We start from the raw sequence: 26637 nt of genomic DNA, 5'->3' as shown, positions 1-26637 counted from the left end.
CATTGTTTTTTACATATGTTGAAAACGCTAGAAGACAGGGTCTCACAGTGTGGCTCCTTTTATCTTTATAGAATTATGGGTTAATATCTCCTGAGGGGATTATTGAACAGTGGGGATTAATCAATTGTGATGCTTTGATTTTATGCTGCTTTATGTGTGAGATTTATTGGGCTCATAGACTGTTTATGTGGCTGGAACACACAGGTTTTTACTTCATTTTGAACGCAGTGCAGCTTGTAGCTTGGCCCGCTTTTTCTCATAGCAGGGGTGGACCTGCCTTGCGCACTATGTGACCGGGAGTGGTCTCACTTTCATTTCCTCTTTCCTGACCGAGCTGGCTGTCAGGGAAGACACTTTTTCTCTGTATTGTCTGGGTCTAGGAGGTGGTGAGTGCCCCAGCCATTGGGAGTATAAAAGTGGCATTTTTTGAGAAATAAAAAAAGATTGTTTTATTTTCTGTGTCCTCCTGTCATTAGCTTAAGCTATGGAGGATTCGGAGATACTAGAGGGTACTCCCTCTATTCCAAATAGTAATACCTGTTTATATTGTGAGGAGGCCTTTGTATGCCCGCCCTCTCAACTATGTTCTACATGCTTTGAACATGTTATCAGGTCTAAGAAGGTTAACCCCTTTAGTACCACTGAGCCGTCCACCTCTGAAGACTCGCCGTCCCATCAGTCGACTCGCCGTACCATCAGTCGACTCTTGTCCCATCAGTCATATCATTCCACACACGCAACTTCCCGTAGCACGCCTGATCCTCCATCTGAAGGGAGCCTTTTACCATCAGATTTTACCATGCAGTTAAAGACTTGTTGTCTGAGGCCCTCAGTGCTTTATCTCGCCCCGCTAAACGCAAGTGAAAGGTTAAACATAGTTCTCCTGTCCAGGGGCCATCATGTGATTAATTGGATTCATCTGTTCTGACTCAGTAATCTGAGGATGAGTCACGCTCTGAGGCTTAAAAGGGTTACCTTTCTGGGTCGGAGTCTGCTGCCTCTAAGCCTCCTGCTGCAGAGGAACTAGTCTTTAGATTTAAGATTGAACACTTATGTTTTTTTCTTAAAAAAGGTCCTATCTATATTAGAGGGTCCAGAGGCCAAGCTGCCTGATAAAACATTTGATTCCTAAATTAGACAGAGTGTACGAGGACAGGGTAGTGCGGTTAACTTTTCCACTACCTGTAAAGATGGTGAACATTATTAAAAACGAATGGGACAGAATTGGATCTTCCTTTTCCCCTTCGTCTTCCTTTAAGAAATTATTCCCGGTCCCGAATTCTCAATTGGAATTGTGGGGTTCCGTCCCTAAAGTGGATGGTGCTATCTCCACGCTTGCCAAACTTACTACTATCCTGTTTGATGATAGCTTGTGGTTCAGAGAGCCGATGGATAAGATCATGAAAACATTTCTAAGAAAGATATTCCAACATACGGGATACTTGTTTCAACCGGCATCTGCTGTTGCCTCGGTTGCTGGAGCAGCTACCTACTGGTATGACTCTTTATCAGAATTGATCAAGGTGGAGGGTCCCCTCGACATTATCCAGGACAGAATTAAAGTATTGAGTTACAGGGGGCAAGGGTGCCTTCCTACCACAGGATAAAAAGAACAAGTCTAAGGGACAAAGTTCTAATTTTCATTCCTTTCGTTCTGATAAATCCCAATGACAGCAGCCCTCCGCTAAGCCTAAGCAAACCAAGAGTACTTGGAAGCCGGCTCAGTCCTGGAATAAATCCAAGCAGAGCAAGAAGCCGGCCAGATGAAATCGGCATGAGGGGGAGGCCCCTGATCCGGCGCTGGGTCATGTAGGGGGCAGACTATCGCTCTTTTCAGATGCTTGGTTCAGGGATGTGCAGGATCCATGGGTCCTGGAGGTCATAGATCAGGGATACAAGATAGGTTTCAAGTCTCATCCACCGAAGGGCAGATTTCTTCTCTTAAGCCTGTCTTCCAGACCAGAAAAGAGGGAAGCCTTTCTGGGGTGCGTGCAGGATCTGTCCTCCTTAGGGGTCATTGTCCCGGTACCTATTTCAGATAGAGGTTTGGGATACTATTCAAACCTTTTCATGGTCCCAAAGAAGGAGGGAACATTTTGCCCGATCCTGGACCTAAAGTGCTTAAACAAATTTCTAAATGTCCCCTTGTTCAAGATGGAGACGATAAGGTCCTTAGTTCAGGAAGGACAGTTCATGACCACTATAGATCTGAAGGATGCTTACCTTCACGTTCCAATCCACAGGGATCACTTTCAGTTCCTGAGGTTTGCATTCCTGGACCAGCACTTCCAGGTCACTGCACTTCCGTTTGGTCTAGCTACTGCTCCATGAATTTTTATGAAGGTTCTAGGGGCTCTTCTAGTTGTTGCCAGAATGCAGGGTATAGCAGTAGCTCCCTACTTGGACAATGTTCTGGTACAAGCACCATCTTTTTGTCTGGCGCAGGACCATTCGGAATCTCTTCTCTCTCTTCTTCGATCTCATGGATGGAAGATAAACATAGAAAAGAGTTTTTTATTCCGAGCACCAGGGTAGAATTCCTGGGTAATATAATAGACTCCATATCCATGAGGATATTTCTAACAGACCAGAGACGTTGCAAGCTTGCTTCGGCATGTTTTACCCTCCGGTCCCCCTTAAGGCCCTCTGTGGCTCAGTGTATGGAGGTAATTGATCTCATGGTGTCCAGCATGGACATCATTCCCTTTGACAGGTTCCATCTCAGACCGCTGCAACTGTGCATGCTGAAACAGTGGAATGGGGATCATTCGGATCTGTCTCAACAGATCTCCCTGGGCAACCGGTTGAGAGAATCGCACTCTTGGTGGCTCTGTCCAGATCATCTGTCCCAAGGGACATCTTTCTTAAGACCATCCTGGTAGATTGTGACTATGGAAGCAAGTCTATCAGGATGGAGAGCTGTTTGGGGTGCCAAGAAGGCACAGGGCCTGTGGTCTCAGGAGGAACGCTAACCTTCCGATCAACATTCTGGAACTTTGAGCAATCTTCAATGCTCTGAAGGCTTGGCCCCTTCTGGGTTTGTCCCGGTTTATCAGATTCCAATCAGACAATATAACCTCGGTGGCTTACATCAACCATCAGGGGGGAACGAGAAGCTCCCTAACAAATTCACTGTCAGCGATCTACATTCCGGGTGTGGACAACTGGGAAGCGGAGTTTCTCAGCAGACAATCCTTTCACCCTGGGGAATGGTCTCTCCATCCCAAAGTGTTTGCGGAAATATGCATCAAGTGGGGGACACCGGAGATAGATCTCATGGCGTCTCGTCTCAATACCAAGCTACCCAGATATGGGTCGAGGTCCAGGGATCCTCAGGCAGAGCTAATAGATGCATTAGCAGTGCCTTGGAGGTTCAGTCTAATTAACCTTTTCCCGCCGTTAACCAATTTTTTCCTTGTGTAGTAGCCAGTATCAAGCAGGAGTAGGCATCAGTGATACTGATTGCTTCATGGTGGCTGCAAAGGATGTGGTTCACGGACCTGGTCAGGATGTCATCTTTTTCTCTGTGGAAGTTATCTTGTCGCAGGGATCTGTTGGAACAAGGTCCTTTTTGTTCATCAAAATCTAGATTCTCTGAGGCTGACTGCGTGGAGATTGAACACTTAGTCCTAGCCAAGAGAGGTTTTTCTGAGAGAGTGATTGATACTCTCATTCAAGCTTGTAAAACAGTTACTCATCGCATCTTTCATAAGGTGGGGAGAGCCTACTTATTCTTGTGTGAAGAGCGTGGATTTATAAAGTTAAAGGATTTATAAAGTTAAAGGGACACTGAACCCAAAAATTTTGTTTTGTAATTCAGAAAGAGCATGCAATTTTAAGCAACTTTCTAATTTACTCCTATTATCAAATTTTCTTTGTTCTCTTGCTATCTTTATTTGAAAAAGAAGGCATCTATGGGTTTTTGGGGTTCAGTACTCTGGACAGCAATTTATTATTGGTAGATTAATTTATCCACCAATCAGCAAGGACAACCCAGGTTGTTCACCAAAAATGGGCTGGCATCTAAACTTACATTCTTGCATTTTAAATAAAGATACCAAGAGAATGAAGAAAATTTGATAATAGGAGTAAATTAGAAAGTTGCTTAAAATTTTATGCTCAATCTGAATCATGAAAGAATTTTTTTGGGTACAGTGTCCCTTTAAGGTTGCCAGGATCCTATCGTTTCTCCAGGATGGACTGGAGAAGGGCCTTTCTGCCAGTTCCCTGAGGGGACAGATTTCGGCCCTATCTGTTTTACTGTACAAGAGGCTCTCCGAGCTTCCTGATGTACAGTCCTTTGTTAAGGCTCTGATTAGGATCATACCTGTGTTTAGATCTAAGGCTCCTCCTTGGAGTCTAAATCTTGTTCTTAAGGTGTTGCAACGGGCTCCGTTTGAGCCTATGCATGAGACTGACATTAAATTGTTGTCCTGGAAGGTTCTTATTCTACTGGCTATTGCTTTTGTGTGCAGAGTATCTGAGATTGCCGCCTTGCAATGTGAGCCTCCTTATCTGGTGTTACGCTCTGATAAGGCTGTCATATGTACTAAGTTAGGTTTTCTTCCTAAGGTCGTGTCAGACCGCAACATCAATCAAGAGATTGTGGTTCCTTCCTTGTGTCCAAATCCTTCCTCTACGAAGGAACATTTGCTTCATAATCTGGACATGGTTCGCGCCTTAAAGTTCTACCTTCAGGCTACTAAGGATTTTAGACAGACTTCGTCCTTGTTTGTTGTCTATTCCGGGAAGCGTAAGGGACAGAAGGTCTCTTTGACTTCCTTATCTTTTTGGTTAAGGAGTGTTATCCGCCTTGCTTATGAGACAGTGGGACATAAACCTCCTCAGAGGATTATGGCTCATTCTACTAGAGCAGTGGCTTCCTCTTGGGTCCTTAAGAACGAGGCCTCTATGGATCAGATTTGTAAGGCGGCTACCTGGTCCTCCTTACATACTTTTTCTAAATTTTACAAGTTTGATGTTTTTGCTTCCGCTGAAGCAGCCTTCGGAAGAAAGGTTTTGCAGGCTGTGGTGCCCTCAGATTAGGGTCCACCTCTCTTTTTGTCCCTCCCGTTATCATTCAATGTCCTCTAGAGCTTGGGTATAAGTTTCCCAATAGTAAGAAATTATGCCGTGGACTCTCCTATTAAGAAGGAAAACCTGGGGGATGGGGGAGAGGTAAAAAAGCCTTTGGCTAGGGTGTACTTGCCTCCTCTTGGTGGCCATGTTCAGTATTTCCCAACAGAAGGGAATGATGCCGTGGACTCTCCTTATACAGAAGGAAATTAAATTATCTGGTAAGCATAATTTAGGTTTTTAACAATTTTCCAATTTACTTCAATTTTGTTTCATTCTCTTTGTATCCTTTATTGAAGGAAGCAGGGATGCACTACTGGGAACTAGATGAACACATCTGTAAGCCAGTGACAGCAGGCATGTATGTGCAGCCACCAATCAGCAGCTATCTCCCAGCTCCTGAGCTTACTTAGGTTTGCTTTCCAACAAAGGATACAATAAGAACAAAGCAAATGAGATAATAGAAGAAATTGGAAGGTTGTTTAAAATGATATGATCTATCGAAACATGAAGACATTTTTTGCGTTTTATATCCTTTTTAAATGTTGGTTCCCACATACAATGTATATCAGAGGAAGGGCTACTGAAGATGTCACAGTTGTGCTTTGAATTGAATTTGGTGGTAATTGTAATTCCCACGTGTGTGCGCAAACTACAGTTGTAGTTCAAAGTTGACAAAACTGTGCTGCTCAATGCACCAATAATCTCCCCTTGACTGTCCATGCTTTGCTTCAGGGAGCTGATGTGGGTTTTGCAGGCCTTGACTCCGCTGTTCATGGCAAGGTGCTGGAGAGGACAATTAGTCCATTGTTCCATCTAAGAGGATGAGGCCATAACGCCATATGTGGCAGGTATGTGGTTACAAAAACAAAAGAAAAAAATTTGATTTTGGTAAGCAAGGCAAATTAACAGTGTTTCACAAATCTGTTTTAAAATTTATGAGTCAGTAAGGGTATTTAGCAGAGAGACATACATTTAGAAGCCAGGTAGTGGTATTTGATTATAGTTATATGGAGAATAAACTAAAAAAGTTAGGAGCCAGGAGTAAAAACCTAGGAGCTAGTGGCTCCCAGGCTCCTGGGTTTGTCAAGCCCGTTACAAGAAGGGGACAGTAAAAGGACTGTCAATTGGTAGCTGTCATTAGGGAAGAGATTTTTTCTGTTCTTCTAAGTAAAGGTTTAAATGCTGCTGTCAGTGTGGAAGCACAACATATACATTTATAATATGTATGTGCATGAATATTGTATATAAAAAATATTTAGATATCAAAAAACGTCTTATCCTGGGTGATGCATATCACTCCCATTAAAGAAGCATTCAAGTTATTGTTTTTTCTCTGTTTCTAAAAGAAAAAAAAACCTTGTTCCTGTGCTTTAAGAAAAAAGAAAACACTTTTTCTTGTTTGTGGGATATTTCTCAATCCACAAAATCAAATGTGAAAGTTATTACAAAGCCACTTTTTTTGCAGAAAATATTTTGTAAATGTTTTCAATAGTGCTTTTTAATATGGTTTTTTTTAATGGCCATTTAAATTATCTTGTGCGATTGCTTGTCTTATATCCCCTATTAATATTATTTGCTCCAGTTCATAACCCAATTTGTTCCTCACTTGTTGCATGACACACATGACCTTTAGATTGCAAACATTTTTGAGAATGTTCCTTGTAGCTAATGTCATTTCTGTATGATGATATATGTTGTCAACAGTGCAACATTTTAATTGTTCAGGGTTGGGTAAACTGTTAACCCTTACTAAATAAAAGGTAATAATAAAATTATATATTGTGTACAAATGTGAGCTTTAGAGGTCAAGTCTGCAAGAGGATATAGTGCTGTTTTTTTTGTCACAATAGTTGAGAGAGAAGGTAATTGCAGAAAAGATTGATTACTTGTGAGAGGGTTCCTATAGGAAATGACCTTAAGGTAGGATGTTAAGTACAGGAAGCTTGCAGGGGTTATGGTATGTTAAGCTGACCAGAAGTCCCCCAATTTGAATTGACCCTCCCTGAACTGACATTACAGTTCCTGAAAATGGCCTAAGTCTGAATTCTAAAGACTAAAATGTTACATAATATGCTACCTATATCCGCATACTAAAGAGTGACAAGGATGCACATCAATTAAGAAAAATATCAGATTTATTAGAAAAAGGAAATCTGCCAACCACTTACAAAAGTAATTAAAACCTTTTGCTCACAATGTATTTTATTATTGCGACCATCAATTATAAACCTAAAAATCAAACACTGTGTTAAACTGGGCTGTAAAGGAAAACACATATAAAAAGTCCAGCAAAAAGGATAATGTCCGAACTAACCCTCCGGGCTTTCAAGTGTCCAACAACACTTACCGGACCGGAATCCAGATATTACAAAGTTCCTGACACACATTATCCAACAACGCTGAGAGTTTTCTGAGCACTCAAAATGTATTAAAACATGCCCTGGTATGTTGTTGTTATCCACGTACTTGATCTCTATGCCCAGAGTGGGAAAACTTAATCCATGCTGCAACATGGTCAATCCTTCCCAGCACCTGTACATCCACTTCATAATATTGGCACTGGTATTCAAGGCACCGACTGTATCTGCAAAACCAACCGAAATCAGCACGGGGGGGGGGGGGTTGGGGAGAGGGGAGAAACTAACTGCTATTTCCTTGCTTCTAAAGGAAGTGCTTTAAGATAGCACATACAGTGGTCCCATTAACAGATGGCTATTAGGGAAGATATTTCTATTATTAGAAAGAAAACAAGATGAGGGGGGAGATGGACCCTCTTTCAACAAATCGACAGGAGGTCGGTACAAGAACATTTCCGGCACAAGAATGATGACACAAAATCAGAGGTAACATCTATCTTATGTGAAAAAGGATGAACAGGAGGAAGATATTGCCAAGAGAGAGCATCCAACAACAAATTATAATTATTATTGGGATAACAAGTGTAGTGATGACAACCTAATCAGAAATGACAACCTAATTGAGAAAGTTCTTAAGAGCATTAATGAATAGGAAACACTTTGTAATAAACCCTTTGGATTAGGTAGGAAATCTGGTCATAATGGACCAAGAGATGGTATGTTAATGAGGTGAAAAAACAATATAAGCCATTAAATCAAGTAACATTTGAGAAGTCAGGGAATTAATTCATCTTTATGTTAAATGGTCCACTTCAAAATGGCTTGATTACCAAGAAGGAATATGATTCTCATCCTTTTCTAGTAATTCCTACAATCTACTGCATACCAAAATTACATAAAAGTATGACAAAGCCCCTGGGAGGTCCTTTCATCTCTGGCAATACTGACATACTGAAGGTATAATTATGCATTTTAACTTTTTCTTGCATCTTTTCTTGACAACCTTGTCCTATGTCCAGGACACTGACGTATTAAGGAAAATAGATAAGATGGCAGTCACTCCTGACACTTTTCTAGTGGCCTTAGATGTTGAGTCTTTGTACTCATCAATCCTGCATTATGTGCAAATTAGGGCATCTAAATATTTTTTGGAACTGAGAAGACGTGACTATCAAGGCAATACAGCATTGTTTGTTGAATTTGTTTTGAATAACAACATTTTCATGTTTGATGGGAATTACTACAAAGAAATTTGAGGGATGAACATGAGTGCCACGCCCACATATGACCCCACCTATGCCTGTTTACACCTTTTTTAATACTCTGGAAAATTGGGTGAAGGCCCTATGGATTAGGTATGTGGATGACATTTTTGTTCTGTGGGAAGGTGATTTCGATTCATTATCACAGTTTTTTAAAATTTTGAATTAGGGTTATACCGATACTAGTATCGGTATCGGTACCGATACCAAGTATTTGCATGAGTACTTGTACTCGTGCAAATGTACCGATACTTAAACCGATACCTCCACTTCCTACCCATATGCTATCTTGTGGCGTTTTTTTCAAACTGCATGTTCCCATTTTATTTTAAACTGGAGTGGAGACTAAACTAAAAATTGTTTACTACTGTTCTGCCAATACAAATTGTTGTTATATGTATTATTGTAGGAGAGATCACTGTACCTCGTTCAGGCAAACCCCTGAAGTACTGGGCAGTTAATAAACAGATTTCCAGCTCTGGCTAAAATGGCCCAAAAATATCTTTCTGCTCCATGCAGTAGTGTGGAAAGTGAAAGGCTGTTCAACTTAGAGTCGAACCTCCATACAAATGTCAGATTGATGTTATATAACAGCCCTACAACCCAATTGCATCACCCTTTTAAATTTAATATTTTATTGTAATATTTTTTATTTATAAACGTGTTCAGTGAACTTTGTGACAAATAAAACTGTTTTATTATTTCCTAATGTCTTTTGAATTACAGTCCTCTATAATTATAAAGAAGGAATCTTAAATAATTATTATTATTACTGTATTGTGCTTGGTAAAATGTCACATGACATTTAAAAAAAAAAAAGTATCGGTAATTGGTATCGGCGAGTATTTGAAAACAAGTATCGGTACTTGTACTCGGTCATTAAAAAATGGTATCGGTGCCACCCTATTTTGAATAAAAATAAGTATAATCTATATTAATGGAAGTTACTTTTTAGATTTAATATTCACTCTGGGAACACAGAACTTTAGTATTTTGTGCACCTTATTAGAACTGGTTGTGCCCCCTATTGGCTGTAAGGAGTAGATCCTTGGTGTGCACTTTTTAGATTTGAAAATTATTATGGTAAACAGTCTCTTACAGAAAGAGGTTTATTGGAAAAAGACAGCAACTAAAAGTCTCTTTCATGCAAGAAGGGTATCCATTTTAAGAGATAAGCTGGTCCATAGCTTGTTTGTAAGGGAGAGACCCCCAGGTACATGGTTATATGCATTGTGTGTATTGTGGTTTCATTAAAAAAATAGACTAGATTTGGCACACAACCCAGAGAGTGGTTTCAATTTAGATAAAGAATCACATGTACATCCTGTGTTATTTAGCTTCTTCGCTGTTCTTGCCATAGGTACTATGTGGGCAAAACCAAGAGAGAACTGAAAGACAGACCATAATGATATTAGGAACAAAAATCAGGACAGCTCTGTGACATTTTCATGATTTACACAGCTCTGACTTTTCCTCCCCTTAAAGTAATGGGTATTGAATATAACCAAACCGTAGAGAGGGACATGTGGATAAGTTACTATTGCAGCATGAATCTAGGGGAATCTTTAAGTTGAACACTTTAAGCTCTGTTTGGCATGAATGAGAAAATAGAATATTCTTTTTCTCTAATGCTTGTAGATTGAATAAGGGAAATGACAGAGGTCTGTGTTTAGTGGCCCATGGGTGTGTTTCAATAGAAATTAAACATTTGCATCTTCCCTTATAGCCATGTGTTAATTATCATGTAGTTAATGTGATGTTACATACTTTTGGTTTTATTTATGGCTCTATAACAAATTGTGAATCTTTGTGCACATTTGTATATTTACCTATGTAACCTTTAAGTAGATACCCCTTTAAGGGAATGGGTGTTTCTGGCTAGTCCGTAGATAATTTCAGAATGCAAGAGTGCACCACGTTCATCTGATGAAGCCCCATGTCCAGCCCTCTAGGGGGAGGGGCAAAACTCTGGTGACGCTACCATTTTAAGCTCCGGTGTATAATGGGACCACTGCAAGTGGTTTCTTAAAGCACTTCCTTCAAAGCAACAAAAGAGCCGTGATATTCCCCCCCCGCCCCTTTGATTCCTGACAGTTTTGCAGATACGGTCGGTGCCTTGGATATCAGTCCCAACGTTAGCAAGTGGATGTACAAGTACTGGGAGGGAGTGGCCACCTGTGTTGCAAGCATAAAATAAGTTTTACCACTGTGAACATGGAGATCAATTTCGTGAAGCTGCTGGGATAACAACATAACAGTACATGTTTTAATACATTGTGAGTGCCCAGAAAACTTTCTCAGCGTTGTTAGATAATGTGTGTCAGGAACTTTGTAATATCTGGTTTCCGGTTGTTGAACACTTGAGAGCCCGGAGTATTAGTACAAACATTTTCTTTTTTGCTGGACACCAATCAGCAAGCGCTACCCAGTTTCTGAACCAAAAATGTGCCAGCTTCTAAGCTTACATTCCAGCTTTTTAAAATAAAGATACCAAGAGAAAGACGAAAATGTTATAATAGGAGTAAGTTAGAAAGTTTCTTAAAATTGCATGCTCTATCTGAATCATGAAAGTTTAATTTTAACTATACTTTCTCCAACATAGGTGTGTCCGGTCCACGGCGTCATCCTTACTTGTGGGATATTCTCTTCCCCAACAGGAAATGGCAAAGAGCCCAGCAAAGCTGGTCACATGATCCCTCCTAGGCTCCGCCTTCCCCAGTCATTCTCTTTGCCGTTGTACAGGCAACATCTCCACGGAGATGGCTTAGAGTTTTTTTTGGTGTTTAACTGTAGTTTTTATTATTCAATCAAGAGTTTGTTATTTTAAAATAGTGCTGGTATGTACTATTTACTCTGAAACAGAAAAGAGATGAAGATTTCTGTTTGTAAGAGGAAAATGATTTTAGCAACCGTTACTAAAATCGATGGCTGTTTCCACACAGGACTGTTGAGAGGAATTAACTTCAGTTGGGGGAAACAGAGAGCAGACTTTTGCTGCTTGAGGTATGACACATTTCTAACAAGACGATGTAATGCTGGAAGCTGTCATTTTCCCTATGGGATCCGGTAAGCCATTTTTATTACATAAAGAAAAAAAGGGCTTTACAAGGGCTTTTAAGACTGTAGACATTTTTCTGGGCTAAAACGATTCATATATAAGCATATTTTATACCCCATAGCTTTGAGGAATTATTTTAATCTTGGGAACTATGTAAAATAACCGGCAGGCACTGTATTGGTCACCTTATTCTCTAGGGGCTTTCCCTAATCATAGGCAGAGTCTCATTTTCGCGCCTCTATTGCGCACTTGTTTTTGGGAAGCATGACATGCAGATGCATGTGTGAGGAGCTCTGATACATAGAAAAGACTTTCTGAAGGCGTCATTTGGTATCGTATTCCCCTTTGGGCTTGGTTGGGTCTCAGCAAAGCAGATACCAGGGACTGTAAAGGGGTTAATTATAAAAACGGCTCCGGTTCCGTTATTTTAAGGGTTAAAATTTGGTGTGCAATACTCTTAAGGCTTTAAGACACTGTGGTGAAATTTTGGTGAATTTTGAACAATTCCTTCATACTTTTTCACATTTGCAGTAATAAAGTGTGTTCAGTTTAAAATTTAAAGTGTCAGTAACGGTTTTATTTTAAAACGTTTTTTTGTACTTTGTTATCAAGTTTATGCCTGTTTAACATGTCTGAACTACCAGATAGACTGTGTTCTGTATGTGGGGAAGCCAAGGTTCCTTCTCATTTAAATAGATGTGATTTATGTGACACAAAATTGAGAGAAAATGATGCCCAAGATGATTCCTCAAGTGAGGGGAGTAAGCATGGTACTGCATCATCCCCTCCTTCGTCTACTCCAGTCTTGCCCACACAGGAGGCCCCTAGTACATCTAGTGCGCCAATACTCCTTACTATGCAACAATTAACGGCTGTAATGGATAATTCTATCAAAAACATTTTAGCCAAAATGCCCACTTATCAGCGAAAGCGCGACTGCTCTGTTTTAGAGCATGAGGACGCTGATGATATTGGTTCTGAAGTGCCCCTACACCAGTCTGAGGGGGCCAGGGAGGTTTTGTCTGAGGGAGAAATTTCAGATTCAGGGAAAATTTCTCAACAAGCTGAACCTGATGTGATTACATTTAAATTTAAATTGGAACATCTCCGCGCTCTGCTTAAGGAGGTGTTATCTACTCTGGATGATTGTGAGAATTTGGTCATTCCAGAGAAACTATGTAAAATGGACAAGTTCCTAGAGGTCCCGGGGCCCCCCGAAGCTTTTCCTATACCCAAGCGGGTGGCGGACATTGTAAATAAAGAATGGGAAAGGCCCGGTATACCTTTCGTCCCTCCCCCCATATTTAAAAAATTGTTTCCTATGGTCGACCCCAGAAAGGACTTATGGCAGACAGTCCCCAAGGTCGAGGGGGCGGTTTCTACTCTAAACAAACGCACCACTATACCCATAGAAGATAGTTGTGCTTTCAAAGATCCTATGGATAAAAAAATTAGAAGGTTTGCTTAAAAAGATGTTTGTTCAGCAAGGTTACCTTCTACAACCAATTTCATGCATTGTTCCTGTCACTACAGCAGCGTGTTTCTGGTTCGATGAACTAGAAAAGGCGCTCAATAATAATTCTTCTTCTTATGAGGAGATTATGGACAGAATTCATGCTCTCAAATTGGCTAATTCTTTCACCCTAGACGCCACTTTGCAATTGGCTAGGTTAGCGGCGAAAAATTCTGGTTTTGCTATTGTGGCGCGCAGAGCGCTTTGGCTAAAATCTTGGTCAGCGGATGCGTCTTCCAAGAACAAATTGCTTAACATTCCTTTCAAGGGGAAAACGCTGTTTGGCCCTGACTTGAAAGAGATTATCTCTGATATCACTGGGGGCAAGGGCCACGCCCTTCCTCAGGATAGGTCTTTCAAGGCCAAAAATAAACCTAATTTTCGTCCCTTTCGCAGAAACGGACCAGCCCCAAGTGCTACGTCCTCTAAGCAAGAGGGTAATACTTCTCAAGCCAAACCAGCCTGGAGGCCAATGCAAGGCTGGAACAAAGGAAAGCAGGCCAAGAAACCTGCCACTGCTACCAAGACAGCATGAGATGTTGGCCCCCGATCCGGGACCGGATCTGGTGGGGGGCAGACTCTCTCTCTTCGCTCAGGCTTGGGCAAGAGATGTTCTGGATCCTTGGGCACTAGAAATAGTCTCCCAAGGTTATCTTCTGGAATTCAAGGGGATTCCCCCAAGGGGGAGGTTCCACAGGTCTCAATTGTCTTCAGACCACATAAAAAGACAGGCATTCTTACATTGTGTAGAAGACCTGTCAAAAATGGGAGTGATTCATCCTGTTCCATTAGGAGAACAAGGGATGGGGTTCTACTCCAATCTGTTCGTAGTTCCCAAAAAAGAGGGAACATTCAGACCAATCTTAGATCTCAAGATCCTAAACAAGTTTCTCAAGGTTCCATCGTTCAAGATGGAAACCATTCGAACAATTCTTCCTTCCATCCAGGAAGGTCAATTCATGACCACGGTGGATTTAAAGGATGCGTATCTACATATTCCTATCCACAAGGAACATCATCGGTTCCTAAGGTTCGCATTCCTGGACAAGCATTACCAGTTTGTGGCACTTCCGTTCGGATTAGCCACTGCTCCAAGAATTTTCACAAAGGTACTAGGGTCCCTTCTAGCGGTGCTAAGACCAAGGGGCATTGCAGTAGTACCTTACTTGGACGACATTCTGATTCAAGCGTCGTCCCTTCCACAAGCAAAGGCTCACACGGACATTGTCCTGGCCTTTCTCAGATCTCACGGGTGGAAAGTGAACGTAGAAAAAAGTTCTCTATCTCCGTCAACAAGGGTTCCCTTCTTGGGAACAATAATAGACTCCTTAGAAATGAGGATTTTTCTGACAGAGGCCAGAAAATCAAAACTTCTAAACTCTTGTCAAATACTTCATTCTGTTCCTCTTCCTTCCATAGCGCAGTGCATGGAAGTAATAGGTTTGATGGTAGCGGCAATGGACATAGTTCCTTTTGCGCGAATTCATCTAAGACCATTACAACTGTGCATGCTCAGTCAGTGGAATGGGGACTATACAGACTTGTCTCCGACGATACAAGTAGATCAGAGGACCAGAGATTCACTCCGTTGGTGGCTGTCCCTGGACAACCTGTCACAGGGGATGAGCTTCCGCAGACCAGAGTGGGTCATTGTCACGACCGACGCCAGTCTGGTGGGCTGGGGTGCGGTCTGGGGACCCCTGAAAGCTCAGGGTCTTTGGTCTCGGGAAGAATCTCTTCTCCCGATAAATATTCTGGAACTGAGAGCGATATTCAATCCTCTCAAGGCTTGGCCTCAGCTAGCAAAGGCCAAGTTCATACGGTTTCAATCAGACAACATGACGACTGTTGCGTACATCAACCATCAGGGGGGAACAAGGAGTTCCCTGGCGATGGAAGAAGTGACCAGAATCATTCAATGGGCGGAGACTCACTCCTGCCACTTGTCTGCAATCCACATCCCAGGAGTGGAAAATTGGGAAGCGGATTTTCTGAGTCGTCAGACATTTCATCCGGGGGAGTGGGAACTCCATCCGGAAATCTTTGCCCAAATTACTCAATTGTGGGGCATTCCAGACATGGATCTGATGGCCTCTCGTCAGAACTTCAAGGTTCCTTGCTACGGGTCCAGATCCAGGGATCCCAAGGTGACTCTAGTAGATGCACTAGTAGCACCTTGGACCTTCAAACTAGCTTATGTATTCCCGCCGTTTCCTCTCATCCCCAGGCTGGTAGCCAGGATCAATCAGGAGAGGGCATCGGTGATCTTGATAGCTCCTGCGTGGCCACGCAGGACTTGGTATGCAGACCTGGTGAATATGTCATCGGCTCCACCATGGAAGCTACCTTTGAGACGAGACCTTCTGGTTCAAGGTCCGTTCGAACATCCGAATCTGGTCTCACTCCAACTGACAGCTTGGAGATTGAACGCTTGATCTTATCAAAGCGAGGGTTCTCAGATTCTGTCATTGATACTCTTGTTCAGGCCAGAAAGCCTGTAACTAGAAAAATCTACCACAAAATATGGAAAAAATATATCTGTTGGTGTGAATCTAAAGGATTCCCTTGGGACAAGGTAAAAATTCCTAAGATTCTATCCTTTCTTCAAGAAGGTTTGGAGAAAGGATTATCTGCAAGTTCTTTGAAGGGACAGATTTCTGCCTTGTCTGTGTTACTTCACAAAAAGCTGGCAGCTGTGCCAGATGTTCAAGCTTTTGTTCAGGCTCTGGTTAGAATCAAGCCTGTTTACAAACCTTTGACTCCTCCTTGGAGTCTCAATTTAGTTCTTTCAGTTCTTCAGGGGGTTCCGTTTGAACCCTTACATTCCGTTGATATTAAGTTATTATCTTGGAAAGTTTTGTTTTTGGTTGCAATTTCTTCTGCTAGAAGAGTTTCAGAATTATCTGCTCTGCAGTGTTCTCCTCCTTATCTGGTGTTCCATGCAGATAAGGTGGTTTTACGTACTAAACCTGGTTTTCTTCCGAAAGTTGTTTCTAACAAAAACATTAACCAGGAGATAGTCGTGCCTTCTTTGTGTCCGAATCCAGTTTCAAAGAAGGAACGTTTGTTGCACAATTTGGATGTAGTTCGTGCTCTAAAATTCTATTTAGATGCTACAAAGGATTTTAGACAAACATCTTCTTTGTTTGTTGTTTATTCTGGTAAAAGGAGAGGTCAAAAAGCAACTTCTACCTCTCTCTCTTTTTGGATTAAAAGCATAATCAGATTGGCTTACGAGACTGCCGGACGGCAGCCTCCTGAAAGAATCACAGCTCATTCCACTAGGGCTGTGGCTTCCACATGGGCCTTCAAGAACGAGGCTTCTGTTGATCAGATATGTAAGGCAGCGACTTGGTCTTCACTGCACACTTTTACTAAATTTTACAAATTTGATACTTTTGCTTCTTCTGAGGCTATTTTTGGGAGAAAGGTTTTGCAAGCCGTGGTGCCTTCCATCTAGGTGACCTGATTTGCTCCCTCCCTTCATCCGTGTCCTAAAGCTTTGGTATTGGTTCCCACAAGTAAGGATGACGCCGTGGACCGGACACACCTATGTTGGAGAAAACATAATTTATGTTTACCTGATAATTTACTTTCTCCAAGGGTGTGTCCGGTCCACGGCCCGCCCTGGTTTTTTAATCAGGTCTGATAATTTATTTTCTTTAACTACAGTCACCACGGTATCATATGATTTCTCCTATGCAAATATTCCTCCTTTACGTCGGTCGAATGACTGGGGAAGGCGGAGCCTAGGAGGGATCATGTGACCAGCTTTGCTGGGCTCTTTGCCATTTCCTGTTGGGGAAGAGAATATCCCACAAGTAAGGATGACGCCGTGGACCGGACACACCGTTGGAGAAAGTAATTTATCAGGTAAACATAAATTCTGTTATTCCTTTAACACAATGCTTGATCTTTGGTTTTATAATTGATGGTCGCAATAATATATACATTGTGAGCAAAAGGTTTTAATCACTTTTGTAAGTCGTTAACAGAATAATTTCCTTTTATAATACATTTTATATTTCTCTAAATTGATATGCGCATCCTTGTCAATCTTTAGTATGCCAAAATATAGGTACGGTAGTAGCATACTCTTTTTGTCTTTATGGTATTTGTTAATGTGACTGCTAGCACCACAGACTATTAAAACTATATATATACTGGACTTCCGGCTGGAGGCGGAGCTGATAGGTAGCTGCAGGCAGCGACTGCTGCTCTGAGTCTCTACGAGAGGCACTATTACATCCCCAGCCTATGCTGTTTCCCTTGGCCGGACTGCTGGATCTGGCTTGGGTATGAGGATCATGGATCCTGCATAGGAAGTCTGTCTTAACAGCTCATATGTGCATGGTGGCTGATGCACGCCATTTCTTCAGACACTCTGACACCCACCTATTTGGCCGTTATCTAGGGTACCTGGTAACCCGGCTTTTCGTGGAGCTGTTTGTACTGGAGCTTACTTAGCAAGTGACTTGCAACATTTGATCATCTCAGTGACTGCCAATCTCAAGTATAACAAAAGAACTGCAGTAATTCATCAATCTACCTGTTTTTTTTTGAACGCCGAAAAGACCCGCATGGTGGGAGAGACCCGCATGGTGGGAGGTACCCTCGCAGGTGTGCTGTCCTGGGACATACCGGTAACTCTCTGATTGAAGCACGCCTTCTCCTTGGCCCTGTATGGGAGGTGATTTCGCAACGGGCTGTCACTGAGGACTCACGACTGTAAGTAGTGTGTACCCTGCTGAGTTGAAACCCCGCTGGTCTGGAGCACCGTTCAGGATTGTTGCGGGTTGACAATCAACCTTGCGAGTTTGTTCCGCAGGTTATTAAAAATAAATTTTTTCAAGAGGCACTGCAACCTTATTTGGGGCGAATTGCTCCTCTTTGGTCTCAGATATGTGCCAAGAGGTAGCGAGCTAAGTGGGTCTGGAGTGAAGCTATCTTTCAGCAGAGTACGTGGTGAACTATCTGTACATTGAAGCCCTGGTACTATTGTGCCCTGTGGGGTTAATAAGTATCTGCACATAAACCTCTTGCGGTCTAGGCGAAGACGGCACTAAAATTAATTGGGTTCTGAAGAGAATAGGTGCCGGTGAAGTTTTTGAATAGCAGCTACGCCCAGTTTGTGCATAAACTTTGCTTTGTGTGATCAGCTATTCACTTGACGTGGAAGCAGGCTGCAAACTATGCTTGCTGGACTTTTGATTTCTTCACTTGGGAACCTGAACAGTACCAGGGTTATAAAATATTAAGTATAAAATATAACTGTGCGTTGATATATAGAAGAGTTACATAAGGTGCTTTGAATCTGGGCTGTTTAAATGGCCATGTAATATGTCTATGATGGTTCCATGAGAAGGCCTGTATTTTAAAGGGACATGAAACACAGTAGATTTCTCCAACATTGGTGTGTCCGGTCCACGGCGTCATCCTTACTTGTGGGATATTCTCTTCCCCAACAGGAAATGGCAAAGAGTCCCAGCAAAGCTGGTCACATGATCCCTCCTAGGCTCCGCCCACCCCAGTCATTCTCTTTGCCGTTGCACAGGCAACATCTCCACGGAGATGGTTAAGAGTTTTTTGGTGTTTAAATGTAGTTTTATTCTTCTATCAAGTGTTTGTTATTTTAAAATAGTGCTGGTATGTACTATTTACTCTGAAACAGAAAAGGATGAAGATTTCTGTTTGTAAGAGGAAGATGATTTTAGCAGACAGTAACTAAAATCGATTGCTGTTTCCACACAGGACTGTTGAGATGAAGTAACTTCAGTTGGGGGAAACAGTTAGCAGTCTTTTCTGCTTAAGGTATGACTAGCCATATTTCTAACAAGAATGCTGGAAGGCTGTCATTTCCCCTCATGGGGACCGGTAAGCCATTTTCTTAGTTAAACATAAAAGAATAAAGGGCTTCAAAAAGGGCTTAAAAACTGGTAGACATTTTTCTGGGCTAAAACAATTGCTTTACTAGGCATATTATGCAGATTCTAACTAATTATTGGTATTATAATCTTGGGGAACGTTTAGAAAAACGGCAGGCACTGTGTTGGACACCTTTTTCAGATGGGGGCCTTTCTAGTTATAGACAGAGCCTCATTCTGGGACTGTATAGGGGTTAAATGTAAAAACGGCTCCGGTTCCGTTAATTTAAGGGTTAAAGCTCTGAAATTTGGTGTGCAATACTTTTAATGCTTTAAGACACTGTGGTGAAATTTTGGTGAATTTTGAACAATTCCTTCATACTTTTTCACATATTCAGTAATAAAGTGTTTTCAGTTTGAAATTTAAAGTGACAGTAACGGTTTTATTTTAAAACGTTTTTTGTGCTTTGTTGACAAGTTTAAGCCTGTTTAACATGTCTGTACCATCAGATAAGCTATGTTCTATATGTATGAAAGCCAATGTGTCTCCCCATTTAAATTTATGTGATAATTGTGCCATAGTGTCCAAACAAAGTAAGGACAGTAATGCCACAGATAATGATATTGCCCAAGATGATTCCTCAAATGAGGGGAGTAAACATGATACTACATCATCCCCTACTGTGTCTACACCAGTTATGCCCACACAGGAGGCCCCTAGTACATCTAGTGCGCCAATACTTATTACCATGCAACAATTAACGGCTGTAATGGATAACTCCATAGCAAATCTTTTATCCAAAATGCCTACTTATCAGAGAAAGCGCGATTGCTCTGTTTTAAACACTGAAGAGCAAGAGGACGCTGATGATAACTGTTCTGACATACCCTCACGCCAATCTCAAGGGGCCATGAGGGAGGTTTTGTCTGATGGAGAAATTTCAGATTCAGGAAAAAATTCTCATCAAGCTGAACCTGATGTTGTGACATTTAAATTTAAATTAGAACATCTCCGCGCACTGCTTAAGGAGGTGTTATCTACTCTGGATGATTGTGACAATTTGGTCATTCCAGAGAAATTATGTAAGATGGACAAGTTCCTAGAGGTTCCGGTGCCCCCCGACGCTTTTCCTATACCCAAGCGGGTGGCGGACATAGTAAATAAAGAGTGGGAAAGGCCCGGCATACCTTTTGTTCCCCCCCCTATATTTAAGAAATTATTTCCTATAGTCGACCCCAGAAAGGACTTATGGCAGACAGTCCCCAAGGTCGAGGGGGGCGGTTTCTACTCTAAACAAACGCACTACTATTCCTATCGAAGATAGTTGTGCTTTCAAAGATCCTATGGATAAGAAATTAGAGGGTTTGCTTAAAAAGATTTTTGTACAGCAAGGTTACCTTCTACAACCAATTTCATGCATTGTTCCTGTCACTACGGCAGCGTGTTTCTGGTTCGAGGAACTAGAAAAATCGCTCAGTAAAGAATCTTCGTATGAGGAGGTTATGGACAGAGTTCAAGCACTTAAATTGGCTAACTCTTTTGTTTTAGATGCCGCTCTGCAATTAGCTAGATTAGCGGCGAAAAATTCAGGGTTTGCTGTCGTGGCGCGCAGAGTGCTTTGGCTAAAGTCTTGGTCAGCGGATGTGTCTTCCAAGACAAAATTGCTTAACATTCCTTTCAAAGGTAAAACATTATTTGGACCTGATTTGAAAGAGATTATTTCAGACATCACTGGGGGAAAGGGCCACGCCCTCCCACAGGATAGGTCTTTTAACGCTAATAATAAGCCTAATTTTCGTCCCTTTCGCAGAAACGGACCAGTCTCTAATTCTGTATCCTCTAAGCAAGAGGGTAATACTTCACAACCCAAACCAGCCTGGAAACCAATGCAAGGCTGGAACAAGGGTAAGCAGGCCAAGAAGCCTACCACTGCTACCAAAACAGCATGAAGGGATAGCCCCCGATCCGGGACCGGATCTAGTGGGGGGCAGACTTTCTCTCTTTGCTCAGGCTTGGGCAAGAGATGTTCAGGATCCTTGGGCGCTAGAAATAGTTTCTCAAGGTTATCTCCTGGAATTCAAGGAACTACCCCCAAGGGGAAGGTTCCACAGGTCTCAATTATCTTCAAACCAAATAAAGAGACAGGCATTCTTACATTGTGTAGAAGACCTGTTAAAGATGGGAGTGATACATCCAGTTCCAATAAGAGAACAAGGAATGGGATTTTATTCCAATCTGTTCATAGTTCCCAAAAAAGAGGGAACATTCAGACCAATTTTGGATCTAAAGATCCTAAACAAATTTCTCAGGGTACCATCGTTCAAAATGGAAACTATTCAAACGATCCTACCTACTATCCAGGAAAATCAATTTATGACTACCGTGGATTTAAAGGATGCGTACCTACATATTCCTATCCACAAGGAACATCATCAGTTCCTAAGGTTCGCTTTTCTGGACAAGCATTACCAGTTTGTGGCACTTCCATTTGGATTAGCCACTGCTCCAAGGATTTTCACAAAGGTACTAGGGTCCCTTCTAGCGGTTCTAAGACCAAGGGGCATTGCAGTAGTACCTTACTTGGACGACATCCTGATTCAAGCGTCGTCCCTGTCAAAAGCAAAGGCTCATACGGACATCGTCCTAGCCTTTCTCAGATCTCACGGATGGAAGGTGAACAAAGAAAAAAGTTCTCTGTCCCAGTCAACAAGAGTTCCCTTCTTGGGAACAATAATAGATTCCTTAGAAATGAGGATTTTTCTGACAGAGGTCAGAAAATCAAAACTTCTAAGCTCTTGTCAAGTACTTCATTCTGTTCCTCGTCCTTCCATAGCGCAGTGCATGGAAGTAATAGGATTGATGGTTGCAACAATGGACATAGTTCCTTTTGCACGAATTCATCTAAGACCATTACAACTGTGCATGCTCAGACAGTGGAATGGGGATTATACAGACTTGTCTCCGACGATTCAAGTAGATCAAAAGACCAGAGATTCACTCCGTTGGTGGCTGACCCTGGACAATCTGTCACAGGGAATGAGCTTCCGCAGACCAGAGTGGGTCATTGTCACGACCGACGCCAGCCTAGTGGGCTGGGGCGCGGTCTGGGAATCCCTGAAAGCTCAGGGTCTATGGTCTCGGGAAGAGTCTCTTCTCCCGATAAACATTCTGGAACTGAGAGCGATATTCAATGCTCTCAGAGCTTGGCCTCAACTAGCAAAGGCCAAATTCATAAGGTTTCAGTCAGACAACATGACGACCGTTGCATATATCAATCATCAGGGGGGAACAAGGACTTCCCTGGCGATGAAAGAAGTGACCAAGATAATTCAATGGGCGGAGGATCACTCCTGCCACTTGTCTGCGATCCACATCCCAGGAGTGGAAAATTGGGAAGCGGATTTTCTGAGTCGTCAGACATTCCATCCGGGGGAGTGGGAACTCCATCTGGAAATCTTTGCCCAAATAACTCAATTATGGGGCATTCCAGACATGGATCTGATGGCGTCTCGTCAGAACTTCAAGGTTCCTTGCTACGGGTCCAGATCCAGGGATCCCAAGGCGACCCTAGTAGATGCACTAGTAGCACCTTGGACCTTCAACCTAGCTTATGTATTCCCACCGTTTCCTCTCATCCCCAGGCTGGTAGCCAGGATCAATCAGGAGAGGGCCTCGGTGATCTTGATAGCTCCTGCGTGGCCACGCAGGACTTGGTATGCAGACCTGGTGAATATGTCATCGGCTCCACCATGGAAGCTACCTTTGAGACAGGACCTTCTTGTTCAGGGTCCATTCGAACATCCGAATCTGGTTTCCCTCCAACTGACGGCTTGGAGATTGAACGCTTGATTTTATCAAAGCGTGGGTTTTCAGATTCTGTAATAGATACTCTGATTCAGGCTAGAAAGCCTATAACTAGAAAAATTTACCATAAAATATGGAAAAAATATATCTGTTGGTGTGAATCTAAAGGATTCCCATGGAACAAGATAAAAATTCCTAAGATTCTATCCTTTCTACAAGAAGGTTTGGAGAAAGGATTATCTTCAAGTTCTCTGAAGGGACAGATCTCTGCTTTATCTGTTTTACTTCACAAAAGACTGGCAGCTGTGCCAGATGTTCAAGCATTTGTTCAGGCTCTGGTTAGGATCAAGCCTGTTTACAGACCTTTGACTCCTCCCTGGAGTCTAAATCTAGTTCTTTCAGTTCTTCAAGGGGTTCCGTTTGAACCCTTACATTCCGTAGATATTAAGTTATTATCTTGGAAAGTTTTGTTTTTGGTTGCAATTTCTTCTGCTAGAAGAGTTTCAGAGTTATCTGCTCTGCAGTGTTCTCCGCCCTATCTGGTGTTCCATGCAGATAAGGTGGTTTTGCGTACTAAGCCTGGTTTTCTTCCGAAAGTTGTTTCCAACAAAAATATTAACCAGGAGATAGTTGTACCTTCTTTGTGTCCGAATCCAGTTTCAAAGAAGGAACGTTTGTTACACAATTTGGACGTAGTCCGTGCTCTAAAATTCTATTTAGAGGCTACTAAAGATTTCAGACAAACATCTTCCTTGTTTGTTGTTTATTCTGGTAAAAGGAGAGGTCAAAAAGCGACTTCTACCTCTCTTTCCTTTTGGCTTAAAAGCATTATCAGATTGGCTTATGAGACTGCCGGACGGCAGCCTCCTGAAAGAATCACAGCTCACTCCACTAGGGCTGTGGCTTCCACATGGGCCTTCAAGAACGAGGCTTCTGTTGACCAGATATGTAAGGCAGCGACTTGGTCTTCACTGCACACTTTTGCCAAATTTTACAAATTTGATACTTTTGCTTCTTCGGAGGCTATTTTTGGGAGAAAGGTTTTGCAAGCCGTGGTGCCTTCCATTTAGGTGACCTGATTTGCTCCCTCCCTTCATCCGTGTCCTAAAGCTTTGGTATTGGTTCCCACAAGTAAGGATGACGCCGTGGACCGGACACACCAATGTTGGAGAAAACAGAATTTATGCTTACCTGATAAATTACTTTCTCCAACGGTGTGTCCGGTCCACGGCCCACCCTGGTTTTTTAATCAGGTCTTATGAATTATTTTCTCTAACTACAGTCACCACGGTATCATATGGTTTCTCCTATATATATTTCCTCCTGTCCGTCGGTCGAATGACTGGGGTGGGCGGAGCCTAGGAGGGATCATGTGACCAGCTTTGCTGGGACTCTTTGCCATTTCCTGTTGGGGAAGAGAATATCCCACAAGTAAGGATGACGCCGTGGACCGGACACACCGTTGGAGAAAGTAATTTATCAGGTAAGCATAAATTCTGTTTTGCATAATCAACAAATGCAAGATAACAAGACAATGCAATAGCATTTACTCTGAATTTGAAATGAGTAGTAGATTTTTTTATAACAAATTTCAAAGTTATGTATATTTCCACTCCCCTTGTACCATATGATAGCAATCAGCCAATCACAAATGCATATACGTATAGTCAGTGCATTCTTGTAAATATAAAAGACTGTGCACATTTTTTTTAATGGAAGTAAATTGGAAAGTTGTTTAAAATTACATGCTGTATCTGAATCATGAAAATTTTATTTAACCTGAGTGTCCCTTTAAGCTTTGCTGTTACCTATTTAGTTGCATAACATCAGGAGTGATATTATCTGTATCTTCTTATACACCAACATTTCGGGGTCTTTTAGCAGCGGCTAGGAAACAAAGCTTACTCATGCTCTGGCTTTGTGTCTTATGGGTCATGTTTCAATAATGTTGCAATAATTTTGTTTAAAGTCAATATCATTGTGTCTGTCTTTTTATGTCTGCCTCCTGTGAAGGGGTATATTCTGCTAAACTGCATTGTGTGTGTTTTGTTAATTGCAAGAGTATAGAATCTTAGTATTTTGCTATATATTGAATTGCAGAAAAAGAAAAAAAAAAAAAGGCACATAAGGTACTGATCTGAGACTGATAATGTTAAGCCTGATTTGGTTTTTAAGTATTTAAATTCAAATATTAACTTTATGTGCAACTGTTATACACTAAGGTTATATACTGAGTTGTGCTGTTTGTCTTATCTACTACAAGTTTTGAGGGCCACTAAACCCAAAATCTTTCTTTCATGATTCAGATAGAACATACAAATTTAAACAACATTACAGTTTACTTCTATTATTTATTTTGCTTCATTTTTTAGATATCCTTATTTGAAGAAAAAGCAATGCACATGGGTGAGCTAATCACATGAGGCTTCTATGTGCAGCAACCAATCAGCAGCTACTGAGCATATCGAGATATGCTTTTCAGCAATGAATATCAAGATAATGAAACAAATGAGATAATAGAAGTAAATTAGAAAGATGTTTAAAAATGCATTTTCTATCTAAATCATGAAAGAAAAAATGTGGGTATCTTGGCCCTTTAACTCATGTACACACACAGTTGAGGTGTACTGTTATTTACCGTTGTATAATAGCTACTGCCTTTAGGATAGCATAGTTGAGAGCTCATATTGTCTCTGGTTAATAGAGTTTAAGTGTAAAGATCAGCTAGAGGGAAAGTTTGCACAATTTTTTTTTTTAAATTTCAAGAAGTATTTTGATATAATTCGATTTCGTGTTTGTTTTTTTGGGAGATATTTTGACACAGTGTAGATTTAAAACCACTTACTGTTAGATGATTTCACTCCTCTGTGTTAGCGTTGAATAAAGTTCGCACAAACACTACAAACTTAGGCACTATAAATTGTAAGTTGACACGGTTCTGATTTTCTATATATTAGAATACTAACAAAACTCATGCAGAGTATGTTCTAAAGGCCTCATTGTGGTAAAAAATTTAAAGGATTGATTTAATATTTAATTGTATTAGAACATTGGTATAGAGTGCAGCACTGCAGGTTCTCCTATAAAGTATGATTGTTTAAATGGGATTGTTTAGGATTAATCTATACAGCATAGGGGGTTAACAACAACAGGATGGTTAGTTTGCACACTTTTATGTGGTATATATATTATATGACTTACCTGTAAAAGAGTTCTTTCTGTAAGAAGATAAGAGGTGTAAAAAGCATATAAGATAATACGTAGAGGCTGATATCATTTAACCCAGATACGTCTGAGCCAAGAATATAACCATACAGTATAGCTTACTAGAGAGCTGCAATTTATTTAAAACTTTTGTTTTGTTTTTTTCTCCCTCATCAGAAGTTTGGGTACTTATCCATATATAGTAGAGGCTTAGTGCCTCTTATCGCACTCACTGGTAGAAGAATAATTGCTTTGTAGCAGATTGAATTAGGTTTATATAAACACTGATATAAGTATTATTATAAGATAAAACACGTGTTTTTTCCGAGTAGATTTTGCACAATAAGAATCTTTTATAAATATTAGAAATATAAGTATCACACTTAGTACAGGTACTAGAACTAGACGTTATTTGAAAACTGGTAAGGAGACCTTGAGATTTGTTTTGACTGTTCCTCTTCTTCTCTCTGTCTCTTACGGTACCAATAGTAGGTT

General features: G+C 41.4%; 1 protein-coding gene across 2 annotated transcripts in view; it reads left to right on the top strand.

Moving 5' to 3' along the window:
- Positions 1–26637, top strand: part of TLN2 (talin 2) — a 637355-nt gene that overhangs the window by 104033 nt on the left and 506685 nt on the right. The gene's annotated exons all lie outside the window — the stretch shown is intronic.

Source organism: Bombina bombina, chromosome 6 (genome assembly GCF_027579735.1).
Source record: "Bombina bombina isolate aBomBom1 chromosome 6, aBomBom1.pri, whole genome shotgun sequence".
Classification (NCBI taxonomy): Eukaryota; Metazoa; Chordata; class Amphibia; order Anura; family Bombinatoridae; genus Bombina; species Bombina bombina.
This window is presented reverse-complemented; position numbering and strand designations above follow the sequence as displayed.